This window comes from Schistocerca americana, chromosome 5 (assembly GCF_021461395.2).
Source record: "Schistocerca americana isolate TAMUIC-IGC-003095 chromosome 5, iqSchAmer2.1, whole genome shotgun sequence".
Lineage (NCBI taxonomy): Eukaryota > Metazoa > Arthropoda > Insecta > Orthoptera > Acrididae > Schistocerca > Schistocerca americana.
Genome location: NC_060123.1, coordinates 264,996,099 through 265,009,025, shown reverse-complemented (window position 1 = coordinate 265,009,025; position 12,927 = coordinate 264,996,099).

The window sequence follows — 12,927 nt, the reverse complement described above, 5'->3', positions numbered from 1 at the left end:
TACAGCAAACCTACGGAAGTCAATATTTATAAAGGACAAAAATAAACTTCTAGGCCTCATAATTTCTTCCACAGTTAAAACACCATTTTTGCACAAAATCAGTGCTGTAGAGAATTTCCGTTATCCAAGCACTAAAATGTAGCTAAACGCATCTTTGGTTATGTTCATTTTTAAGACGATTTATGCCAAACTACCATTTCAATAGAGCAGCTTTGTTAACTTTGAAAACGAAGAATGCTCCGTGGCTGCGGACAAACGATTGAAAATAGGACTTTGATGCAATAAAATATGCTTAAATTACTTTCGATATTTTACATCATCCAGATATGACCGAAGATGTTTGTGTCATAACTGATGCCTCATTGTTTGGTTTTGGGGCGTGTTTATTTTAAGCAAACGAAAATGATAGCAAGCAAGCTACTCATGTTATAAGTTTTGCTAGTTACACCTAATGTGAATGTATTCTGGGTCCTTAAAAAGTACAGTTTCTGTATTTACGGAAATAACATTAAGGTCTCCTGTGATCACCTTGCATTAGGCTTTCTTATGTCATGCAAACTGTTCCATGAATGCTTAGCACATTGATCATTATTTTTACAGAAGTTCATTTTCGAGGTCATACACATCGCAGGAACAATAATATAGTGGCAGACACTCTGTCACGCCTATCATAACGTTTACCAGAGTACACAGAATTTATAGAACAATCCACTGACTACTGTGTACTACTAAGGAAAGACAGTAATTGCCGCCAATATTATTTCGACGTGTGCAAAAACATCGGTGATTTGCAAAATTGCTGTAAAGTTGAAATACTATTTTCATAGAATCGTACAGAAAATTAAAACAACGTTACAGAATATATAATAAGGATCTGATTTTCAGGTGTGATGCTGGAGATCACACGGTGTGTCTGCATTCCAGCTACAGCATGTAGCCATATTTACAAGTTAATTTGTAATGCGAGTGTAAAATGGCTAGTGCCAAATCGATGATTTATCGTGCATGTAATCCTTGTAACATGAAACTAACTGACAAGCTTGTATCATATTTAGACGTAGTTACATTATTCTTTTAATAAAATTCGTAAGTATTATTTTTTTACTCATGTGTTAACATTATAACTAACGTCTTCAGGTGCTATACTTATTGTATGAATTGCTGTTAATTACTCGTGTACGTTGGTCTCTTTCACTGTTACTCCAAAATAATTTGAGGGATTTTAGATTTTGTTTCGATCTACCATAGGAATCTCCCAGTCATGTAAGGATTGGCCTAGAATGACACGTAGAATTTTGGAACACTTTTGACTTTTCTGGAGAGTATAAATCTACTCTGTAGGAATCAGCATGGGTTTAGAAAAAGACGATATTGCGTAACCCAGTTCGCGCTATTTGTCGACGAGACTCAGAGGGCCATAGACACGGGTTCCCAGGTAGATGCCGTGTTTCTTGACTTCCGCAAGGCGTTTGATACGGTTCCCCACAGTCATTTAATGAACAAAGTAAGAGCATATGGACTATCAGACCAATTGTGTGATTGGATTGAAGAGTTCCTAGATAACAGAAAGCAGCATGTCATTCTTAATGGAAAGAACTCTTCCGAAGTGAGAGTGATTTCAGGTATGCCGCAGGGGAGTGTCGTAGGACCGTTGCTATTCACAATATACATAAATGACCCTGTGGATAACATCGGAAGTTCGCTGAGGCTTTCTGCGGATGATGCTGTATTACATCGAGAGGTTGTAACAATAGAAAATTGTACTGAAATGCAGGAGGATCTGCAACGAATTAACGCATGGTGCAGGGAATGGCAATTGAATCTCAATGTAGACAAGTGTAATGTGCTGCGAATACATAAAGAGAAAGATAATTTACCGTTTAGCTACAACATAGCAGGTCATAAATTATCTGAGAGTAGGCATTTGGAGTGATTTAAAATGGAATGACCATACAAAATTAAACGTCGGTAAAGCAGATGCCAGACTGAGACTCATTGGAAGAATTCTAAGGAAATGCAATCCGAAAACAAAGGAAGTAGGTTACAGTACGCTTGTTCGCCCACTGCTTGAATACTGCTCAGCAGTGTGGGATCCGTACCAGATAGGGTTGATAGAAGAGATAGAGAAGATCCAACGGAGAGCAGCGCGCTTCGTTACAGGATCATTTAGTAATCGCGAAAGCGTTAGGAGATGATAGATGAACTCTAGTGGAAGACTCTGCAAGAGAGACGCTCAGTAGCTCGGTACACGCTTCTGTTGAAGTTTCGAGAACATACATTCTCCGAGGAGTCAAGCAGTATATTGCTCCCTCCTACGTCTATCTCGCGAAGAGACCATGAGGATAAAATCAGAGAGATGAGAGCCCACAAAGAGGCATACCGACAATCTTTCGTCCGCAGCTCGTGGTCGTGCGGTAGCGTTCTCGCTTCCCGCGCCCCGGTTCCCGGGTTCGATTCCCGGCGGGGTCAGGGATTTTCTCTGCCTCGTGATGACTGGGTATTGTGTGCTGTCCTTAGGTTAGTTAGGTTTAAGTAGTTCTAAGTTCTAGGGGACTGATGACCATAGATGTTAAGTCCCATAGTTCTCAGAGCAATTTGACCCTTTTTTTGAGAATCTTTCTTTCCACGAACAATACGAGACTGGAACAGAAAGGAGAACCGATAGAGGTACTCAAGGTACCCTCCGCCACACACCGTCAGGTGGCTTGCGGAGTATGGATGTAGATGTAGATGTAGATGAACTACAACGCCTGTTTCACCAAAAAGACTTTCTCAGAGACAAGCAAGTCGCTGAAGTGACGTTCAATCGATGGACTTTCATTAACCCTTTAACCACAAAGGGTTATTAGTATGCAAGCAAATACCCTTAACGGCTTAACACGTCGAAACTAGTTATGGAGAGAAAGGGGAGTCTTAATAAATGGAAAAATGGCGAATTCATTCTTTTATACAGGATGCTGGGTACTGTTGTTCGAGATGAAAAGACTAGAACAAGACAGAGAAAAATGGTAGATACAATGAAACCCCTAACCGGACTGAGGACTTTAAAAAAAGAAAGAAAAGAAAGTCAATCAAGCTAATTTCGTACCTGTCTGTCGGTGAGGAATTTACGTATCATGGACGAATGTTGAGATCGAAATCATTGCCGTTTATATTTGTTTCTAATTACTTATTTAGCCTGGTGAAATTACCACGACTCAGATGAGAGGCTAGCGACACGTAGACCCTCCAGACCGCCTGCTACTGCTAGAGTTCCAGGAGCAGGCCGCCGGCCGTGCAGACACACAGTGGTACAGTGTAGCGCCGGAGGCACGCTCGCCGTGGGGGCGGGTGTGGCGCGCACGGGCGTCTGACCTACGAGACAGCAGAGCAGGGCAGAGCGGAACGCAGCTAGCTAGCCTGCGGGTCGCTGCCCGCCTCGTGCGTGCCTGCTGCGTGCGGCCGCGCGACTCGGCACCCCACCAGGTGCCGGCGTCCGCAACCTGCAGCCACTATCTGCTTACCTGATCACTTCTCAGTATCTCCTTTCTTCACCGAGTGATCGCAATTTTTTATGCCTTGTCGTTGTCCTCAATTACACTGAGGTGACAAAAGTCGTGGGATGCCTCCAAATATCGTGGCGGACCTCTTTGTGCCCAGAGTATTGCTGCAGCTCGACGTGGTATAGACTCAACAAGTCGTGGATTCCCCTGCAGAAATAGTGAGCCAAGCTACCTGTACAGCAGAGCATAATTGCTAAAATATTGCAGCTACAGGATTTTGTGCACGAACTGATCTCTCCATTATGTCCTATAATTGCGCGATGGGATTCTCGTCGGGCGATCGAGGTGGCCAGGTCATTCGGTCGAATTTTCCAGAATACGTAAACGGCTGTGGCCAGGTGACATGGTGCATTGTCATCCATAATAATTTCGTCTTCATTTCGGAACATGAAGTCTATGAATGGCTGCATATGGTTTCCAAGTAGCCGAACATAACCATTTGTAGTCAGTTTTCAGTTCAGTGGGACCAGAGGACCCAGTCCACACCATTATGGAGCCAACACCAGCTTTCACAATGCGTTGTTGACGAATTAGGTCAATGACGTTATGGGGTCTACGCCAATCTGTAACCCTACCATCAGCTCTTACCAACTGAAATCGGGACTCATCTGACATGACCATGGTTTTTTTGGTTGCCTATGGTCCAACCGAAACGTTCACGAGTCCAGGAGAGGCGTTGCAGGCGATCTCGTGCTGTTAGCAAAGGCACTCGCGTCAGTCGTCTGCTGCCACAGCCCATTAACGCCAAAGTTCGCCGAACTGTCCTAACAGATACGGTCTTACATTCATTTATTCGGCCACTTCACGCAGTGACTGCTTGCAACTTCACTCGGGCTTGTACACCACCTTTTATCATGACTCGTCTGTTAAAGGGGTTCAATTGTGCACAGTTTGATTCGCGCCCTATATTGAGTAAATAGCCAGCCTAAGTACTGCAGTGAATGAATTCAAGTATTTGTCTAAATTACGATCGTTCACAAATGATTTACACTGACAACAGTTTAGAATGAAAACGTTTTAATTTTACTAAATCACATCCGCAAAACAAACTGATGGCCACGCGATACTATGTCGGCGACTCTTAGCCGCACCGACCTTACCGCACCGGCGGACCACGATCAGAAGTCCCCGAACTTTGTCCCCTAGCCTCTGTCCTGTTTCCGGTCACGTGACACTACATTACTCAAATATATTATTTCTAAACATCGCCATCATGCATTTACAATATTACAATATTAAAAAACGTAAAACTAAATACCTTATAATATTTTGTAGACAATCATCAGATTATTTACATATTTAAGGGCACTCCACTTTTTGGCAGTTTCACCCCTCTTCTTTTGTTTAATCACGTCTTTGCCTAAAAGGTGTGACATACGAAATACTCATTTTGCTCTACATAGATCGAAAACTGAACAGTACCTTCACAATAAAAGACAATAACTTATTAAGCAGAGGTTCTCAAACATCCTTACAACTTAGTTTTTATAAAAAACATGTTCTTTAATGTCCAAAATATTATCCCTGCTACTATGCTTTAAATTTGAGTTTTGAACTATTTTGAAGAGCTCTTATGTCTATGGAGTACTTCTATTTCAGTGATCAGATACCCAGCAAATCCGATGATTAGCAAGACAAGCACACCTTATATTATTAACATATGTACCAAGTTATGCACTGAGACATAGACAATTATGTAACTAAGTAATTCAATGTGAAACTGTTATGTGCCGCCTCCTCTCTTTATCAAGAAGGTGACTCCATAAATATATTGACTTGTGCTTGCTACACCTCAACTGATCTTCCACAGTAAACAATACCACATCCAGCAAATTAGTTATACTATTACAGTATCCCTTGTAACCTCACATGCTCTACGCAAACGCCGCAGCTCTCGGTCGCTAAGTGAAGGCCGTCGACCACTCCGTTGTCAGTGGTGAGAGATAATACCTGAAATTCGGTATTTTCCGCATCTCGGAATATTGACTTCCATAACGAATTCCGAAATGGAATCTGTCATGCGTCTAGCTCCAACTACCATTTCGCTTGCAAAGTCTGTTAATTCTCGTCGTGCGGTCACAATCACGTCGGAAATCTTTTCACATGAATCACGCGAGTACAGTTGACACTTCTGCCAACACACTGCCCATTCATATCTTGTGTAAACGATGCTACCACCATCTCTACATGCGTATATCGCTTACCCACGGATTTGTAGCCCTACAATACGTTTCTCTTAGTTGCTGTCGAAATGCTTCCTTTGAAAAATTCAACTTTTGATAGATGATCGGATTCTCTGCAGCCTTCTGTCATAACAAAATGTAAAATATTTAGGCACTTTTGCCGTGCAGTAGACGATTGTTAGTTGGTCTGCTACACATAAAGGGGTTGGACAAAAATAATGAAAGACTACCATGCCTAATATAGTGTATGAAAACTGTTGGAACTCAAAGCATCTTCCAATTGTCTCTAACTGGAAATTCGTGGAAAATAGTGACAGGTTCAGATAAAGATGATGGGTGTGGGAAGCGATCACATCCCCTTCTCGCCGGCCGTGGTGGCTGTGCGGTTCTAGGCGCTGCAATCCCGAATCGCGTGACAGCTACGGTCGCAGGTTCGAACCCTGCCTCGGGCATGGATGTGTGTGATGTCCTTAGGTTAGTTAGGTTTAAGTAGTTCTAAGTTCTAGGGGACTGTTGACCTAAGATGTTAAGTCCCATAGTGCTCAGAGCCATTTGAACCATTTGAAGATCCCCTTCTCTGCAAGTAGACTTAAATAACATTGATGTTTTGTGACGTGGTGTGCAAGGGAGATGCGATAATTCACCATCGTGCCCACAGTAGGTGTTCTGGACAATGTGGCCTTTATGAACAGGGGCCCTCTCTTCTTGGAAAACAGCATCACTGATGGGAGAAAAACATTGTACCATGGACTGACCTTTTCAGCCAAATTGGCACATGATTCTTGGCAGTAATGCGATTTTGCAAAGTAACTGTGGGGCCCATGACATACCACGATATGGCTGCCGAAATCATCACCGAACCCCAGCCATGGTTCACTCTTGGGACGTAAATTTGAGCAGACGTTGGAAACAGTGGGAAACAAGAATCATTCGACCTACTGACACTTTCACTGCCCCATAGTCCAGGTTTTATGGCTTCGGCACCACGTTTTTATGTTACAGACATCGGAATTACTAATGAGTGGCTTCAGAATTCTACTTAACCTTCAATTTCCTACTTATGAAGCTACCTTCGTCTTGTTTTGGTGCTGAATAGGTTCGCGACTGCGATGTTCAGTTCTGCAGTGACTTTTGCAGCTTTTTATTCTTCGTCGCAATCCTCTTCAAAGACTGGCCTTCCGTCCGCGTTACTACTTAGCGGTTGATGTCTTCCAGCTTTCCCTGTAACTGACGTAAATCTTCGATACTGTGCCTACTGAAATACCAAACACCGGCTACCAACAGTCTGCCCACACTACAATTCACTTAGTTCAGACATAATGCACTCAAAACTACAAACACTGCTATGTCCACGCCTGAGACTTGCAGTGCATTGAGGATATTGCACAGCCGGCCGCTGTGGTCGAGCGGTTCTAGGCGCTTCAGTCAGGAACCGCACTGCTACTGCGGTCGCAGGTTCGAATCCTGCCTCGGGCATGGATGTGTGTGATGTCTTTAAGTTAGTTAGGTTTAGGTAGTTCTAAGTCTATGGGACTGTTCTCAGATGTTAAGTCCAATAGTGCTCAGAGCCATTTGAACCATTTTTGAAATTGCACAGGTGCTGTTCGTGATCAAATACAACAGCGCAGCCTGCAGGCTTGGCTGGCACCTACGTTTATGCTTAAGCATGCATTTATCGCTGTGTTTGCATTTCTTTGTACAACCCCTGTAGTTTCATGTATTACACCGAATTCATAATCGATGTTAGTCAATTTAAAGTACTTGGTCCCTGTCAAAAGACTTCAACTCATTTTATACTTGACTCACAGCAAAATCATTTGCTGTAATTTCACCGTGGATTATTTACTTTATGTTCGTTAGCGGTATCGTGGAAGCAGCAATAGCTACTGTAATGTGTACTTATTGGGTTGGTGCATAAGTTAGCAGCGTTTTTCCTAGAATTTAATAAACAAATCAGATACATTTAAGAGAGATTTTAATCATTAATAACAGCGTGGAGTGTCCCCGCGGTAAGAGGCGCCATTTGATGGATTGTGCGACTCCTCCCGCTGGAGGTTCGATTCCTCTCCCGGGCATAGGTGTGTATGTTGTTCTTAGCACAATTTAGTTTAACTTGTGTGGAAGTCTAGGCACCGATGACCTCCCCAGTTTGGTCCCTGAGGAATTCACACACATTTTTCTGAATCATCAATAACATAGTTTCCTTAACTATTTACAACCGCCAAAGCTGGGGCAACTTTCCGATTCCGCGGCTGTAGAAATTACGTGCGTTTGATGCGAAAAACTCGTCGAGCGCATTCCTTGAAGGCTGTTCGATAGAGAGTGGAGAAGCTGAAAATCTGAGGGTGGATGCGGAATGACTTCCCAACCCAATTCGTGTGTGTTGCTTTTACTCAGCCTAACAGAATGCAAGCGGGCGTTATCGTGGAATAGCATCACTTCACTCAGTCCTCCTGGTAATTGTTCCTGGATTACGCCCACAAAAAGCCTCAGTTGTTGACAGTAAATGTCAGCAGTGGTGAAGCAATTCGTAGTGCACCACACCGTCGCTGTTCCACCAGATGCGTAACATTATCTTTTGTGGATACGTGCAGGTCTCTGTATGTGAAGTTACTGATGTGTCTGGTCTCAGTCATTCCTATCTTTCCCTTACGTTAGCATAAAGATAACATTAATCGTCACCATCAATGATAGAGGATAGCAATGGTTGGTGTTGTCCATGAGCAAGCTCCCCGCCGATTTTCGTAATATTGGCTTTGAACACCTCGTCGCAGTTTTTTGGTCTACATAAAAAAACTAGTCCGCATCAATTATTATGGAGGGCAAATGGCATACCAAACTAATACAGTGATCATAAAAAGCTATAACCATTTAAAGAAAAGCGTTGTATCTATAGGACTTTGTAAAAGGAAGTACAAAATGTCGATTGTTGCGCAAGCGCAATGAATTGGAAACGCGGTGAAGCATAAGAGTGAACTTCGGCATCTTAAGTGTAACTGTCGAATCCAGTAGAGAAGGCATTCTCATCGTGAGAGCCTAAAACATGTCGTTATTTCATCACTGTGCAGAGAAGCGAAATAATCAAACTCTTCCACAATATTCGTAGACGACAACGGCAGTTTCGGGTAAGTGTATAATAGTGCAAAGGAAAAACTACCGGCCAACCAAGTGCTGCAGCACCAAACGTTGAAAGAAATCGCTTTCGTTTGAACGTAGTCCACAGGAATCGACGTTAGTAACCTGTAGGGAGCCACAAATACCATAAACAACGGTTTGGCGTGTTATAGAAACGAATCTGAAATGAAACCCAGGGTAATTCATTATTTACAGGAATTTAAACAGGAAAACTGCCCACAGCAATGCTTAAAATCATAGGGGAAGACACATTTGCTGCACATCTCATTTTTAGCGACAAGGTCTTCCACGTACATCCCATGGTTAACCTGCTCAACATTTGGACGTATAGAAATTACTTCGTTTAAAACTGAATATCTGCGTGACTCAAAAGAAGTTGATGTGTTCCGTACAATGTACAGCCGACACTTCTTCAGTTAGCTAAGTGCTACAATCAACATTTATCATGGCAGGTTTGACCGACAGCTGATACGATCGCCTGGTACAGATTCCACGAATTACATCTTTAAACAAGATTCGGCAACCCCACATTGTGATATGGAGGTCTCAATTTTTAAAACATCTTCCAACCCGTCATATTGGACATTGCTACGTTGTGTTTCGCTTAACACCAATGGATTTCTTTTTGTGGGATTATGTGAAAGACCAAATGCATGTGCCGCCTTTGCCGAAAACAGTTTCATAACTCCAAATGTGTGTTTTTAATGTGCTTGCGTCGATGGTTCAGAATTCCTGCCGTGAAATGGAATACCGCTTCGTCGTTGTCTCTGCGTGCTAGGGAAGTCACTTACATAGAATACTTGTAAAACGTGTAAAAATTTTTTCGAATACGATTTTACATTTTCTGTAATTCGCATCGATGTATCGCTATTTATTAAAGCATCATACCCTTTTCAGTCGCTATATTCATTTATAATTACCTCATGACATCCAAATACCGATCACAGATCAAGACTGGATGGTCATGACAGATTTCTTATTTTAATTGAAGCAGCTAAATGAAAACAGTTGGTTTTGAGGTACCATTGCACATGGTTAAGTGGCATGCAACACATGCACTGGGAAATTTTGGTGGTGCTGTTGACAAGGGAAGTGAGAGAGAAGCATGACACTAAGCTTTCATATGGAGACTCCTGCCAGGAGACACCGCACTTATCCAGGTACTGGCTTCTTGATGTCTTACGTCTTAGCAGTTTCTCCAGCCTTATCACACATTTCATAACTAATAATTTCTGGTCGGAGTCCATACCCACACCTGAAAATGTTCTATAGTTTAAAATTTGGTTTATAAATCACTGTCTCATCATTATTTAAATTATCCGAAACTTTGAAGTGTCTCCAGAGTCCTTCCACGTGCACAACGCATTTCTCTAATTCTTAAACCAAGTGTTCACGATGAAGCAAAATTGTACCAGATACCTTCTTTTTTCATTTTTCATTTTTTTCCTCCAGTCCACATTCTCCCAGTAATTTTTCCTCTCTTCCTTTTCCTACTATCACGTCCAGCATCGTAATCATATTTTCGTCTCAGTTAATGTACTGAATTCTATATATTTTTTCTCATCGTACGTTTTTCAGTCAGTTCATCATCTCCATAGTTAGTATATATATATATATATATATATATTACTAGAGTGCTGGGTCATGGCTTTGTGTCATCTTGGCCATGGTATTCAAACTAAATAATGCCAATTCGTACATTATTGGGACTAGATGTGCATTATCGGTATTGGATTCCGTGATGATGACGTTGCACTGGTCAAGCTAAAATACTATTCTTCCTGCCACCGTATTTCCCTAACTACCATTGTACCTAACTTCAGCACGTCAACTTCGTTTTCCAAGTTCTTTAAACGTGCTGACAAGATTAACAGATCTAACATTCAATGCTTCGATCCGTAAAACGCAAGATTTTTTTTAATGACAACATTCCTCTGTTCGCCCCAGATCCGAATGTTAGACTATTTCACCATTGAACTATTTTAAACGATACAGAAGGACTATATATCCGGTTAGTCCAAAAGAATGGCCTAAAAATTGAGAAATATTAAGATGGTGGTTCTAATGCTTCTAAATATTCTCTTCCAACTTGAGTACAACGCTGAGAGCTTTCATATAAACAAGTGAAACTGTGTTGTTCAATTCGTGCATCACACTTGAATGTCGGTTATGTCGTCAAAGCATTGCCTGTCCATGTTAATTTCTGCACTTCGTCGTCTTGTGGATGGACAGTATTTTTTTCTACAAATTTTTTTCACAGAAGAATTGTCCGCATTTTGCATTTAATAAAGTCGCTGCAGATTTCCGCGCTTCGTTGCTTTTGTTCCAGAGGCAAGGTGTACGGGGCAAACTTTGCAAACGCTTTTCTCATCATCAAAAAGCTGTGTAAAATGTCTTGAACATTTATTTTGAGATGTTGCTCCAATGCGGTTTGTGACACAAGAACGTTGGCACAAAACGCCGCACAACCACTTGTAACATCTTCATTCCTAATCGGCCTACTGGACTGCAATATAACTGACCGTGATCGCATATACCTAATGAAATGTTACAGTTAGTACCGCCGGTTAGTTGAAGGAAGGTGCACAGCAGACTCTTCTGAAGGAAGAATCTGTTCTAAGCTTAAGCTAAATACGTTGATGATTTTGAAATGGGTGGAATATAGTCCAATCGCTACGAACCGCGCAGGGCTTAAAAAGGGTACCACGTAATCTTTACCACAAAAATCACTGATAACACCAAAAAACACTGATTAGCTAAAAGAGGGATAATTAAACGGTCGCCAGCCTGCTAGGGCAATGAATCTCCAGAATCTTGAGGAAGGTAATGCAAAGAATTGTAGGCAAATAATCACTGGCGTGGTTACAGAAGATTGTCACACTTTTCCACAGCACAACAGTTCACGAGAAAAAAAAGACTCGGAAAGCATTGAGTTTGCAGTTACTCATTCTGAAATAATAAATTTTGAAAGTAACGTTAAATGAAATTACTGGTTAAATAAATGACTGGCTTAACTTGAACTTTGTTAAGTAAAAAATAACTTTCAGCAACCTCGGTGTAACGTAATGCAAAATTTAGGAAAAGGCAAGCAATATACTTTTGATTAGTGGAAGAGTGAACTGAATTTACTTTAAGAAAGTGAACAATCGAATTCACTTTTAAATAACAACAATAAAATACGTAGATTGGAACTTAAATAGTGGCAACACTGCTGTGGTGAAACTATGCAATGGAATCTGCTGTTGTCGCTGATAGCACACGTTGTTGGCATAACTACCTTACCTCCGAGCAAAAGGACTCGCCTGTCCCACGTCATCGGCGTGCGCACAATCGAAGGAAACACTGTCACCTGTGAGCGAGCGGTCTAACGTAACGGTGTCACTACGCTTTCGAAACAGGAACAACGGAGTTGGACTCCCCGGACTTACGTTCTTGTGACTTTGATTTGATTCCGAAGATGAAGGAACCACTGACGGAACCACTTCGTGGCATTCGCTTCAAAACTATTCCAGAGATTCGACAGGCAGTAGTCCGTTCCATTCGCACAATCAACAAAACAGGCTCTGGTAACGGTATACTACGCCTTCCACATCGCTGGCAACGGATTCTACACAACGCTGGTGACTACTTTGAAGGGCAGTAACAGGTGCAAACATGTAACTCTTTTGTATCGGTTGTGAATAAATAGTTGCCACTATTTAAGTTCCAGCTCTCGTACATACGAAACCACCAGAAGTCACTCGCTAAGCTAAATACAGAATAAATGAATTTGCGCACTCTTAATTTGTGCTTTACCTTTAGTTTTTAGTTTGGCAATGAAAGTTTACTTTAAGTGTCCTACAAGTATCGTAGAAGACAAGAATTAACATTTACTAAAACAGAAAATTTGGACTAAAACAGGTCCGTACCAAACACACAAAACTGGCAGTAAATATTTAATCAATTTTCATATTCTTACGACTCTCGGTGATTGCATGGAAAGGAAAGGGACACTGCTTGGTAATAATGTCAGAGGACAATGACAACGCAGGTGCTCTACAAGTTTTAACTATTGCATTTTATTATTC